Below are 15,619 nucleotides of genomic sequence, written 5' to 3'. Positions count from 1 at the left end.
ATACATCAGATGATTTAAGTCGTATAATGCCAGGCGATAAAGACTGCCACAATCAAATCACCTTGCGGAAACTTTAAAGTTCAAAAGACTAGTACGGCTAATCTGAAAGAGATATCATACAGGTATTAAAACTGGGTTTTCTATCTTTGCTGCTTTATGTCCTAAAAATTGTGTTTTAGCAGACAGCAGGGAACTCATAGTGTATTTGTGTGCGTTATGCATCAGAAAATGAAATCAATGTTTGAAGGATGTACATGAAATTATGTAACAAAAGACTGTCCAGCAATTATTTCACTTCTTATAAACACTGTGTGGCACAAATGATTTGTAATCCACCTCAAGAAATTTGTTATCTTTGTGGGTGTAAGAATTGTTGTCCAGATTTTGACAATTTTAAAAACATTTTAGATTTTATTATTTGTTGAAAATTCTGTGGACAAAATAACTTTGAAGCAATGGATATCAACCGGATCGTTCAATTTTAGAAACAACATACAAGATTTTATTGATTCATTTACTGAAAAATTATAAATTCTCATTTGCCATTCATTCATTCATTGCTTTTCAGCAGTCAAACTTCTTTAAAAAATGTAAAACTGTAATTGAACCCGGAATCTTTATCATATTATGTGACTTTGCTGAAAATTATTCATTTGTGTTACAAGATGGACCCAAGAGTTTCACTGGAACAATCTACAGGCTACAATTCATCATTTCACTATTTATTTTAAACATGAAGGATTTTCAGACACTTTTATAATAATTTTATTATGTCTTGCTGCCTTAAGCATGACAATATCAGTCCATAATAATTGAATTGAATAAATAATTCAATTTTTAGAAGAAACGTTTAATGTTGTGAATAAACTAATTTACTTATAAGATGGCTCAGCAGCACAATATAAAAATCATAAAATGTTTGTGAATATAACATAACTTAACGACAACTTTGGTACCGAGGTGGAATGGCACTTCTTTGCCAATTACATGTCAAGAGTGTATGCGATTGTCTTGGTGGTATTCTTAAAAAGATTAGCATCAAAAGCAAGTTTACGATGCCCATATCAAGATGAAATAACAAGTCGCTCAGCTGCTTTATAATTAAGCTCGGTCAAATAATAAAAATATGAATTTCATACTTGTTTCAAATGAGGAATATCAGAAAGAAAAACTAGTATTTAGCACCTTGTTTAGCAAAAGCGGTGGATATCCCCAGGTACTCAAAAGTTGCATGCTTGTTTACCAGTCAAGGAAAGGATATCTTAAAACAAAAATTATTTCCAAAAATGAAGAATATGAATAACATAAAGTTTTGCAAGGAACAGAAGTTGGTTTTCCTGAAATTTCTAATATAAAAAGTTTTGTCGCATGCGTTTATAATGGTGCTGTGTGGTACAAAGACCTGTGTGGTATAAAGAAAAAAAATTTTCTTTATTCTTCAAGTTTATTATTTAGTGTGGTTAACTACCACCACTCTTCTGATAATTCTCTTGAAATTGTGTGAGAACTACTCATCACTGTAGTTAGTTCAAGTGAGTCAACTTTCTCAGGACATTGCAGATCGGTACCCACTCTTTGTCTTGTTGAGACTTTTGAAAGGATGTATGTGTTCCAGCTGGGTGGGAAAATATGAACCTGCACATTGTCATTTTCAAGTCAAATATATCTACCACTTCTCCTATCCGCCATTGATCGTCAAACACACAAGCAATAGATATTTTCCATAAGTGAAAGTGGTACAATACTTGACACAGGATTGTCTTCATAGTCCTTGGAGTCTGAAGCAGAGTAACATCTTCCAATGTCTTCTGACACAGGAACATATTTGTGGTTGCTTCTAGTACCAACAACTCTTTCACAGCAGTCAAAACTGTTTTTTAGAGTTCTGAAATCTTAGCTATCTCATCAAGTTTAATAAAAAAATAATTGATGTTTCTCAGCTTGTGATTTACAAAATGAAAACATTTCATCAGTGTTGAGTGTCTGTTTAATGGCCTCTGCCACCTCTTGTTTTGTTGTTCCTCCTACACAATCACAGGCATTTTACCCATGGGATTATCCAAAGAAGTGCCATTCACTTTCAATGTCAAAATCTTTTTGAGACTGCACAAATTAGCAAAATTCTTTTTATTCTTATACTGACTGAAGAACCATCAATAAAATGAGTTTTTTAATGTTCTGATGTACTTCCTTGATATGGTCTATTAAAAGTTTTTGAAAGCAGTAAAATGTTGCTGTATCATGCTTCAAAAAATACAGACACTTTTGTGTTGTAATACATAATTTTCCTTGAAATAGAACAAAAAGGGTGAACTGTGGCTTGGCTGTTGACCATAGGAAGCTTTTTTATCTCATCTTTAACAAGAAATGAAAAGCTTTATGCCAACACCAAATACTCTTCTTCACTAAATTCTGAATTTTTCTTCTTGAAAAACTGAACTTGTTAGTTTTCAGCTTTTCCAATTTTTCCTAATTGTTTGTAAAACCCATCTTTGATCTGAACAGTAATCATCTCTGTACTATTAGAAGAACAGTAATCATCTCTTCCCTATTGGCTGTTACCCACTGTTATACATTATTGTATCTGGCAACACATGATACTCTTCGGAAAACTTGTGCATGTCAAACACTGCCTACTTACCGGGACATTTGGTGCACACATTCATCACACAGCTGTAGTTATCCTTGTCACAAACAAAGATATCTACTACGTCCTTATAATCAACAATGAGTTTGGGACCATCAATCATGAGTTTGATGTTCTGGTGGTGGGGGCAGACAGACTGTATGAGTCCTGGATGCACCAGCCAAGATACACCATTTTGGTCAGAGTTCACACAACTTTGATCTTCCAATCTTTTCCTCAGGGTTTTTACTTTTAAAGAAGACACACAATTCATTTAAGTTCATCAGAACCTTTTGCTTATGCAGGGACACAATCAACATGCATCCTAACACAATCCTTTTTACCAGGACACAGCCTGCTACTATTGTCATCTTCATAAAAGAACACAATTTTTTTAATTGTGTGACTAATTTATGTCTTTTACCTAACTCTGGTAGAATGCCTTGCCATTAACAAATTTTCTAGTAAGTCTAACCAAATGCTCAAGACACATTGAACTCTGATATTATTTTACATCTGGTCCAAGACTGGGAAAGTAAACTTATAATTTTAACCTTAACTTCTTTAGAAGCAAGAACACATTTTTCTTTTAGTTTTAAAATAAGATAATCATATTCATGTGAAGAATATTGAGCTGGATTTTCATTTTCAGAAACTTTTGAATCAAAACACAATTCAGTATTCTTTTTTAATTTTACAGATACCTTATTTATTTTAAATTTTAATGCTGATGATAGACCCAAAATGCTATAAGCAGCATCCAATCAATATTGTGATGTGGGGCAATGTATTGCTCTTGGTCTTTGCATTCATATTGTAATTTATTCTGCCGAGAAAAATTACTTTTGAAACAGTAAACACAAAGAGAATTCCAGAAACTAAATTTAAATTTGGAAAAATGTGTTCAAGAGCTTGCTTTAATATAATTGTCTTAAGTTTTTCTTAACTGTTTTTTACGAGTTCTCAGTCGCACAGAACTGTCCATACAGGTAACTGAATTTGAAAAAACGTTTTTTCATGATATTTAGAACACTAATGACATCTAAATTAACGCATATAAAAATAAGTTGTTGGTTTTCCATCACTAATTCACAAATTTTAATGAGTTCTTTTGGCAATGTACCATAAACTGTTTTACGACACTCTTCATTCACATAAATTCCTATGGAACATTGTTCTCCTATTGTTTTCTGTGAAATTACTTGAAATTAAATGTAAAAATTTAACTGATTTTAAAATTTGCAAATATAATATTAAGTAAAACTTATTTATTTAATAAATATTTCCAAACACAGGATGAAATTTGAGACACTCTGTAAAGATGTGAACAGGTCACTGACTAATATCAGACTGACCACTCTATAACTGCAAAGCTTAATGATGCAACAAGCATAAATAAGGATGTTGCAACATGAATTTTCCTGACAACTGGAAATGACTTTTAAGCCCTTGTTATATAACATGAACACTGCAGTTGAATGATTCAAACAAGTCTACAGTAATAAGTATAAAAATATTAAAGTGCCAAGAAAACAAGAAACACTTGGTGGACTTATTCAGCGAGTCAAAATGGTGTCGCTTTTAACAGGCTTTTCATGATTTTTGAGAGGTTATATCTTTTTTTATTAGTAAAATACAAAGAAACTTATTTATTTGCCATAAACATCTATAAAAACATTGCAAGTTGTGAAAATTTGAGATTTTTATCACCACCCTCATCACAGTTATTTGAAGCCAAAAGTTTAATTTAAAAAAAAAATCAGTTTTTATAAATTTAACAGACCACTACTAAATAAACATTTTTTGGTAAAACTACTAACATACACCTACATGTAAAAAAAAATAATTCAAACTGTGTATACCATGCCTGCGTCTTGAAAAAGATTACCAATAGTAAAATTTCACACAAATTTCACAAAGAGAATGATAGAGAGATAGACAGAAAGAAGAGAGATAGGTAAATAAACCACTGAACCTTTCTTTTATCATGAGAAAATATGATTAAATTGCCTTTTGTTTAATCTTTTCAGAACCAATAGTTCTTTAGTTAAGATTTTTTCTGTAAACCCTTACAGTCACAAAAGTAGGTGTGTGCACAGTAACAAAAATGGTCGCCACAGGTAAACTGCTTGAATAAAAAATTAAAAAAAAATAGTCCTGAGGTGTAGGAAAAAAGTGGGCAAGTTTCAATTTTTTTTAATTTGTTAAGCAACCACCCTTCACTTCAAATGGATTCACCATATAATTATCTAAAATGGAAACTACTCAAGACAAATGAAAAACTGACACCGAAATAATCATTTCAAATAAGCACATTTAAAAGTTATTTGTATAATTTTTAAGTAGCAATAATTGAAAACCAATGAAAATATCAGATTTAAATCATTATTACAAAAAATTAATTTTATTAAGAGATATTACTTTGAAAAATTAATCAGTACATTAACATTAATCAATATATAAATGCTGTTGATGTATTTTATCAAACTATTGTTAAAATTAATAAAAATTAAAATATTTATTTAAAATATCAGTTACTGGAATGAAACAGTTAATTTAAGAATGTGCAAACTTTAATTTAAAATTATTATTGAATTGCTTTACATTTTGTATATTGTGTACGATTTTAGGACGATCAAAATGTCCAAATCATAAATACTATAACTGTAATTATTTAAAGATATACATTATATTTTAATTATATGCATTATAATATTATATTATTATTTATATTACTGTAGCTTCTTGTATTAGGAGAAGTGAGTCTTGAGAATTATATTTTACACATAATTATGTTTTGCACTTGAGTTTTTCAGATCATCTAAAATGTATGAGATCCATTGTTTTACTTAAAATTATTAACTTAATTTCAGATTGAAAATCATTACACTGTATACTTAAAGTATAATGATTTTCAATCTCATTTTGACTTAATTAATGTTCACTGGAGTCTTGCTACAAAACTAATCAGAAATTTTTAAGTAAATTTTTCTAAAACATTGATACAAATTCTATTTTTTATCTCCTGATGCCAAGCAGTCCCCAGTTTCAAATTTTCTCAACTGCTTCATAGTATGACAAATATGACATATATTTTTTATTAAAAAAGTGATAACATGTTTTTTTCTGAAATTCAAGACCAATGGTCTTGACCTTAATGACCTTGAAATCAAAAGTTACATAAGCATAGAAAAGAGCATCCAGCAAGCTTTAAAATGAGACCAAGTTTATCATTCTACCTCAATAAATAAGAAAGTTATGTTGACCTAACACTATAGCTGCAAGTCAAAGTTTGCATTTTTCCAGCAAATTTGAAGGATCCTAGAAACGAAATTGTTAATGATGGAGATCTGAAATTTTTTCATAACTCTATCAACAGTTAATTATACCAAATTTCATGAAAATCCCAGTTGGTCAGGTTGTGGGCCTTGTTGATTTAACATGGAATGACTTTTCCATATTTTTCAGAAGAAAGAGAATTAGTCTTCTGCAGTGATGTACGTGTGAAATTTTGACTCAATTTACCTTTTTACTTTTACAAAAGTACCAATTAAAGCCTGTTCATAATGTCTGATGGGTATACGTGTGCGTAAATACCCATCAAACATTATGTCCATTTAAAAGAGGGTTACAATAATTTGGAATTCGCTCTCGATAAAATTAAATATGATCTCAAAATAATATCAATGCTCCTAGGACAGAAGTAGGATACACAAAATTTCCTTGTTTTTTGTGTGAATAGGATAGCAGCCAGAGAAGATTATTGGATAAGGAATGATTGGCCAAAGCTGTCTCAGATCCAAGTAAAATTCTCCTTCTACCTCTGCATATCAAGTTAGGCTTGATGAAGCAATTTGTCAAAGCCTTACTAAAAGAAGGTAAATGTCTTATCATCAGGACATGAAAGAAAGGGAAAGGAGGTATCAAGGAGAATGGACTACCACAATGGTGTATTGCTAGATGTTGCTGGATGTTACACCAAACTGAACCCTGTAGAGAACATAAAAGGAAAAGTGCGAATCAGAGTATAACCAGTCCAAAGAAACTTTGACACATGAAATAAAATTGTAAGTATTATACATTGTCAAGGGTGGGTAAAGAGGGATAGTGGTTTCCAAAGGCCATGATGTACCTCATAAAAATTGATAGAAATTAATAGAAATTAGCCTTATTCTGAAGCAATTTTCATTAGAAATTAAGAGGTCCATGACCACCCTCACCTTCAGATCATTCAGATCAACTGGTTAGCTATAAGAATGCATAATATAAGCCAAAAAAGTGAATATATTATATTAATTTATTATAAATATTTCACATTTTTTCAACTTTACGAATTTTGAAATTTGCAATTTACAAAAAAGTACTAACATGATGGAAAAAATGAATGTTATTTTCTTATTCAGCGCTAAAAAATACATAATAACACAACCATCGCAGGCTTGTGCGCTAAAAAATACATATTAGTCAGTTATAAAAAACACAACCATTTGTTTGTGTTACAGTAATCTATTAATATAAAATTCTACAAAGTTTACAATCTGAGATGGTCACATGTTCTTACTTTATCAATATTTTTCTACAAAGAAAATAACACACATCTAAAGAAATAAACATGATAACAGAAAACAAATGATTTATACAAAGCTAACAAAATAATAACAAATGAAATCCCCAGGATAACCACAATGAGTAATAAATAACATAAAGCAAACTGAAAAAATTATGTAATGCTGTTACAGAAAATGCTGCTGGCAGATTTAAGATCATTATTGGTTTTCAGCAAGGTGCTTCAGCAATAATTACTCATGGCCCAACTGTAAATAAAATTCCAATTTTAATATTAATATTATTTATAACTAGTAAATACCGTAAATCATCACAGTAAAACAGTAAATTGAAAATTTATTTTATTAAAAAATAAAAAAGTGTGCAATCTTGACTTAGAATATAATCAGTGCCAATTCTTCAGTATTTTGGCCAGCTACCATACATAATTAAAAATATTTAAAAAATATACACAAAATAATGAAACTTTATAAAAGAACAGTAGAAACAATAATAATTTTTGTGTATAAAACAATAAGTAGTTAATTTTAATTAATTTAATCGTAATTTTAATTTTATTGAAACAGCAAAATAGGTTTTTTCTGCAACACCAATTTATTAACACAACCAATTTCTAGAACCATCAATCAATTCATTTATTTATCTGATGATATCACTAAACTTCAGTTAATTCTTCAGTTAATTACATCAATTTATTTAGAGTATTAAGACTCAATTTCAAAAATAACTATTTAATCCTATATAAATTAATATTTATAAAGCACTTTATAAAAGTGCTTTAATTACAAATTAAAAGAATTTTAATTCTTATTAAAAGATTAAAATAACTTTGGCCTAAGTATTTCAGGCTTAATAAAACAGTTTTCAAAAAATGTACGGGTTGTGATAAAGATGTATCTGTTGCCACTTCTGCATAGATTAACCAATATGGCTTTGGATGAATTAAAGAAAGCAGCAAAGACATGTTGCAAACGTTTCTAAGGAAGTACAGTTTTCATATAGAAAATTAAATTTTTTTAAGAAGAGATGTCTGTTATGTGAGCTTCCTGATGATTTAACTTTTACCTAGAACAACTTTTACCTAGAACTATTCCTAAATATTTAAAACTAAATTTATAGATTCACATTTACTTTTTTCTTCTCCATGTTTAATTTTATAATATATTATTAAGAATGAAAAATCAAACTTTTTATGATTAACATAAACTTGGGCACTTTCACTTAAAATAGGATCTTCAGTTACATGTTCTATAGAACTTCTAAATTTTCAAGGGAACAAAATATCATCTGCAAATGCACTTAATGTGCATTTCCTCTCTAATAAGTCATTCATAAAAATTAAAGTTGTTGATAGCACCTAATCTTGTTTAAGTTCCCTTATCTGTAACAATATGGGTACTACAAGAGTAGGTGCTATCAGCAACTTCAATTTTCAATACAAACTATTCTCTAATAAAAATCTGTTGGCTTTACAGGTAAGAAAACAAATAACACAATCGATTTCTAACAATGGCTGTTTGCATTTATTTGAACAAAACTGGATTATAAACTAAATAGTAAAATTTATTTAGAAAAAAAAAAGTACTGTTATTATTCTTTTATTTAACTTAAATTTCTAAAATTGAGTGTGTTATTCTTTTATTTAACTTAAATTTCTAAAATTGAGTGTGTCAACAGTAAATTTCCCTTTTGTGAAATGAATTTCTGCTTCATGCTAAACATTTTGCTCTGTTAGGATAAATTGGAAGTCAGTTGCTCATAATTTTAACTGATGTTAAGTTCCCCCAACTTTTATCTAACTTATTAGAATTTGGATTTTAAATTGTTATATGAACAATACTGGTACACTGAATTCAGAAATATTTTTGTTTAGGAATATATTGTAAACATGAGGTATATTTTAAAATTTTTATGACTAAGTACTTCAACAATGTTTGATGAGGTAATAAAAAAAAAAGTTTAAGAGTTAGGTTGTGCCTGTGGAGGCAAGTTTAAGCGACAGTGTGACTGTGACTTTGTTAGTGATAATTTTAATTACTATTCTGCCGATGGTTTTTTTTAATTGTCTCAATCATTTTCCATTGCTCAGCAAGCTCACTGTTGCAATTTATATATATTATATATATTTTTCAGATAGACATCATTTTCATGGGAGTCAGTTTCACGTTTTAACAATACTTAACATTAAAACCTAACATAAAAGGTTTCTTGTACTTATAAAATAAAATCCTGTACTTAAGGGCTTGTACTAATCTTGTACTAATCCTAGTAAGGGCTTATACTTTTGGCTTTACATAATTTACCGATTATGGCAACGGCTAGATTTAAAATATTAGTTAAAATATCATGGAATCTATAAACAAATTTAGTTTTGATTTTAACACAAACTCAAAATCAATTGTATGTTTAGAATGTAAAAGAATTGTTTTCCTTAAACTAATACTATCTACACCTGACATGTAATGATCAGTAAGTCCTTTATCAAGATAGCACAAACATTTTCATTTTATATGCCCAATATAAATATTAACATAATTTTTGTTAGTGATATAAACATTAATTTACAGGACAGTTCTGTACTTATTCAAAATTACCATAGTTAAATTAACAATTACAGATCACATTTTTGTAGAATATAAAAATGTAATTGTTAATTTAATTATGGTAATTTTGATTTAATTATGGTAATTTTGATTTAATTATGGTAATTTTGAGTATGAGTATGTACAGAACTGTCCAGTAAATTAATACTTATATCACTAACAAAAATTGTGTTAATATTTAAGTTATAGTTTTAAGTAGACTTTGTAAACTTGGACATTTAACTTCAATGTATCTTTAATTTTCATAATAATATCTGTTTGTGTAAAATTCATTTTCCTATATATACAATAACAGGTACTTCCTGCCCGGTAACTGCCATTACAACTTTCAAATATTTGTAAAAGTTGATTTTCTGTCTGAAAAAATGTGAAAATTAAAAAGTAGAATGGGAAACATCATATCCCAATTTGGTAATTAATAATTTTTCATAAATTTACATGGAATTATTATTTGCTTTGAAAAGACTACATCACATGGAATTATTATTTGCTTTGAAAAGACTACATCAAAATGTATTTCAAGTAAACCATTCACTGTTGTTACTAAAACTACACAATCTAGTTTAACAAAAATTTCAATTCTATCAAACATTGTGAAGTTTATCCATCTAAAATTTCTGAAATAATGAATTGCACATAGAAGGTCAAATTAAATATATAATAATATCAGAGAAGGAGCCGTGGCAACAACCTTGATAACTAGTACAGCACATTCCTAACAATAAATTCAGATAAGAGATAAAATGGAAAATTTATGATTAATTACTTGAAACTAACCAAAATTCTTTTTCTGTGTACAAGAACACTCGCACACTTATAAAGACAAGCAGTTAAATTATGTTAATTCTGCTTTTGGAATAATGCTAAGTGTGTACTTCAATAGCACAAATTAAATTCAGTTATAAGTGCTAATTAATAAATTATAATAAGTGTAAATTTTAAGAAAATTAAAATAACTTTTAAAATACAGTAAAAGGAATTATGTGTTCAGATTTAATAGCTAACCACTTTCAGGGTAGATGCAAAAAAAAAAAATTATATGCAACTAGAATGACAGATTAGTCATATACTAGCTCTAGTAAAATTTTGTGGAGTACAATTCCAATGCATTTTGATAAAGAGTAATTTTAATTCTTTCAAAAAGAAATATTTAATTTACGATTCTAGTTCCGAACAGAAAAAAACACAATCAAGCTGATAGTACAAAACTACAAATTTGTATTGCAAAATGAGATTTTCTTACTTGAATAAAAAACATTTCAAAATTCTTAACTCCTGCCGACTCCATTTATGTAATCTAAATACATTACATAAATGTACATTTGTGTACTCTAAATACATTACTTTACCTTTTATTATTTTACATAATTATACTCGTACACTGTTAACTCAATTACTAAAGGCATATGTTGGTGAATAGTAGTTTGTAAAAACGTTTTCATACACTACAAAATTCCATTTCCATAATCCCATACATAAGCTTCAAGGTTATGAGATATCATAATTTAAAATAAAAAAACAGATCTTGAAAGTTTAGCAGAGAGTAAGAATGCTTCTCTATAAGAGACCTGCCTGAGGGTAGATAGTATGATGAACAATAAAATAATAATGATGTTTAAATAAAAAATAATTATAAAAAATGTTTAAAAAATTCCAAAAACTCAAACTAAATATGTTGAAATTGTTAATAATACTACGATACTGCTAATATAAATTAAATTATAAGAAGCTGCTTTTTTGGCCTTGAACATGAAAACATGTTTATATTAAAGTCCAAAAAAGCAGCTTGAAGAGACATAACATTTTTTTCTTTATTAAATTCCAATTTTAGAAAAAAATACTCAACAGTGTCGGATATTTTACAAAAATAATATTAATAAAATAATAATAATAAAATTACTGCTGTAATTTTTCAAACAACTGACTGAATGAGTATAATAATACTCTCAAAACATCAAAAACTAATGTATTCAGAGAATGAATTTAGATTAACATTACATTACAAATTAAATTTTAATGTTACTAGTAACTAATGAGGATCAAACTTAAATTGTAATGTATTTAATTTGTAATAAATGCTGTAATATACACAATTCATAATTATTGGTGTTAAATACACTGCCAAAAGGCTAATAACTATTCATAGCAGTTGATGCCTGTAAAATTACTTTTTAACACTACTAATATTATAATTATACTGTACTTACGCTAAAAAACATTTTTTTTTTTTGTCTTCAGTCATTTGACTGGTTTGATGCAGCTCTCCAAGATTCCCTAACTAGTGCTAGTGGTTTCATTTCAGTATACCCTCTACATCCTACATCCCTAACAATTTGTTTTACATATTCTAATGTAATGTTTTAAAAAACATTAGACTTACATAATTCGATACATTACAATTAAAACCATGCTGGGCATACTAAAAAACAACCTACAATTTGATTTCATTACTACATTAAACTGTAAAATCGAAAAACAAATTTCAGTTATATAATTGAATAAATGGAATATGAGAACTATGTTAAAAAATTCAAATATGACATACATAAAATGTACTGATACTTACTGTTGGTGACGTTTTACACTTGAACGCAAAAAAGATTCTGCACAACTATTAAGAAAAAAAACCCAAAGACAGAGTGTATTAAAAAAAAACTATATCTCTACAACTAAGGAGAGGAAATCTGCAAATTATAACCAAATTTGACAATGAAGAAATTGAGCGACGAGATAATCATTAACGATAAATCGACTCTAAAAGTATTCAATTTATGAATGAACTTTGAACTGAAATTTTATTTTTATATTTTACAATTATTTCCTCGGAAATATTATAAAATTTATTTTAACATATACAGTTAAAACAACAGTTGAAAATGGGTTACTTACGTATTAGCCCGTCAAAAAATTATTGCATGTTAAAAATATAAGAATTATTGCTTATAATTATAGATGTAAATTGTAAATTATAATCTAACCAAACTTACCCTACGCTCGTTAATCTCGACTAAATAATGTTTTGATTATTTAAATAATAATAATTGCAATAATTACTGAATTTATTATTTAAATACTCAAAACATTGCCGTGTAAAGGTTGTAAACATTGTCATTAGTGAAGGTTAGTGAGCAAAGCAAGCGTAGGTTAAGTTTGTTTAGACCATTCGACTACAGCGGCGACCTGTAGTCGCCGTTCTTTGGTGGTTGGGTTTCAATTAACCACACTTCTCAGGAATGGTCGAACTGAGAATGTACAAGACTACACTTCATTTACACTCATTACATATCATCCTCTGAAGAATTATCTAAACGGTAGTTACCGGAGGCTAAACAGGAAAAAGAAAGAAGAAGGTTAAGTTTGTTTAAATTATATTTATAAGTTGTTATAAAAATAGTGATATAATGGTTATATCGCGTGATATTAACAATAACCCAAAAGTTTGCAATTTATATTGATCGACGGGCTAAACGTAATTACAAAAAATGGCATAGCTTTGGCGGGAACAGAATCTGGAATGATGTGATCTAGGAAGCATGTGCCGTTCAGTTAAACAGGAGATGAAGTTTTACTAAGTGAAATAATGTTTGAACGTGATTGATTAATTTTTACTGATCGTTCTCATATTAGCGTGAAGTTCATGCATTTACGAAAATTGTAAGTATGACAATAACAATTTATGTTGGCATATTCTATTTAACGGATAATAATTAATTTATATCAATTTTTACACATTTAGACATACTGCGTGTTCCTAATGGAATTATTTGTATATTTAATAAAGTGAAATTAAGAACATTATGTTACAAATACGTACCTTTATTAACATAAATTTCGATATCCACTGTTAACGAATCTGATTTCTGAAGTATTTACATTGCTGGCATTTCGGTATTTTTTTCGTTTTACGCCCCCCCATCGTATTTTAACATTACATGATAGATTACACATTATTGGCGCTTAAAATTTCGTTTTCAGATTTCAACCGAAATATCCATTTTGACCATCCCTGAATCTATTTTGAGTAGTTGCGGCGTGACGTCTGTACGTACGTACATACTTATGTATGTCGCATAACTAAAAAATTATTAGCCGTACAATGTTGAAATTTTGTATTTAGAATAACATGTAGTAGTACACCTCTGGTTTTGATTGGAATTGACAACCAAAAGTTTCCAAAAATCCAAACGCACACACACATATACACGCATATTCTGTTATATAGCTGGTTTAATTGTAACCAGTTAAAACTATCAGTTTTAATATAAAGCCAATGCATTGCCAGAGATAATAATTAAATAACTAATGATGAATCACAGTAAATTCCAATGTACTAAGTTTCCATTGAAATTCTTACTGTTAATTTGATACATTTATGATTAGAGAAAGTAAAGTAATGCCTTCTTAATGTTTTAAGTGGTGATAAAAGAACCAACCTTTTTAATTATCTAATAACTTACTTCAAAATGTTTTATATTACTTCTTTGGCTGCATTCAGTAACTAGCACTGCTGTTTTCATTCCACCATCTGCTGGGTTACTGTTGGCAATTGTTTTAATTAGATGTGTATTTATAATGGCATCTAAAGTGTGTTGGATTTGCATTGTAACTATTTATTTAAAATATTGTGCGTTTAAAATTATTAGTTTCCAAATAGTTTATGGAATACAAAGGTAGTTGGATTTCAAAATTGTAGCAATAAGATGGATGGAAAATTTTAACTACATGGCTGTGGAAAGACTTTAAATGGAAACTTTAACCAGTGTAGAAAACAAGTCTGTAACTTATATAGAATTGGTTAGATACATTTAACCAATGTAGAATATTGCTCATATAAATATACATATTTAATAAAAAATAATGTTTTATTTTTGATTAAAATATCAATCGTTTATAGAGTACCTAGTCCACATAAATAACTTGCGTCAAAAATGTAATTTAAAATAAGTAAGTCTATTTAAAACTTTCTTGTCTGTCAATTTGAAACAATGAACCGTAAAATTAAAAGTTTAAAAACTTTTTTATTAGTAAAACGTTTAGCTATAACATATAAGAAATTAAATTTTATATTAATATTATCACTAATTTAATGTTATAGATTGTAAAATAAATATGAATAACTTTTTACTTACATTTATTTATGTGTGGGGCTTTTCTAATTACTTTATCAATAACATTTCATTTTTGAAAACTACAAAATACATGCAATCAAGATAGTTAGTTACTTTCTAAATAACACAGAAATGTAAATACTGTGCTTTTTATCTGTTAATTATTATCATTTCTGTGATGAATTAATAATCTTGTTGATAAGAGATTATATAAATTGGTAGTATAATATTAAATTGTTTATCTTTTAATTGTTAAATTTAAATTATGAGAGCAAACAATATTTATTTGCGTACTCATTACCGTAGAATGTAGTAAGCTGTTGTCATATATTTTTTATTCTGCCTCTAGTCCCTTGCACTACATCTGTATATCTTCCTATTTACACCTTAACTTTTAAGTTATTATCATTATTATTTTCATTCCCATAAGGCATTTAAAATTATTTTTGTCCTCTCTTCTTTGCACCTTGTTCTGATCCTTTTGGTACTGTTTTAATTAACTCTTCACCTCTTATGTTGTGTTTAAGCGAGTTGGTTTTCCTATTCTGATCCTGTTCATTTTCTTATTACTACTTCATTTCTCATCCTCTCTGTGATTTTACTTTTTTTCACTTTTTGTGCTTCTCACCTTCCTTTGTTCCTTTTCCTTACAGTTCATGTATTTCACATTAAGAAAGGAGTTTTCTCTAAACATAATACAACTAGAAGCTTCTATT

The 15,619-nt window shown here is 28.4% G+C and overlaps 1 protein-coding gene across 2 annotated transcripts in view; it reads right to left on the bottom strand.

Moving 5' to 3' along the window:
- LOC142328938 (lipase 3-like) overlaps window positions 1-15,008 on the bottom strand; it is a 104,732-nt gene extending 89,724 nt beyond the window's left edge. The window contains exon 1 of one of the 2 annotated variants that reach the window (XM_075373119.1): window positions 14,925-15,008. The gene's annotated coding sequence lies outside the window, so the exon portion shown is untranslated. Of the gene's footprint in view, window positions 1-12,361; window positions 12,533-14,924 lie in introns of those variants that run through there. The other variant, XM_075373121.1, reaches the window with a different exon arrangement.
- Window positions 15,009-15,619: the final 611 nt, after the last annotated feature.

This window comes from Lycorma delicatula, chromosome 8, assembly GCF_047948215.1.
Source record: "Lycorma delicatula isolate Av1 chromosome 8, ASM4794821v1, whole genome shotgun sequence".
Lineage (NCBI taxonomy): Eukaryota > Metazoa > Arthropoda > Insecta > Hemiptera > Fulgoridae > Lycorma > Lycorma delicatula.
This window is presented reverse-complemented; position numbering and strand designations above follow the sequence as displayed.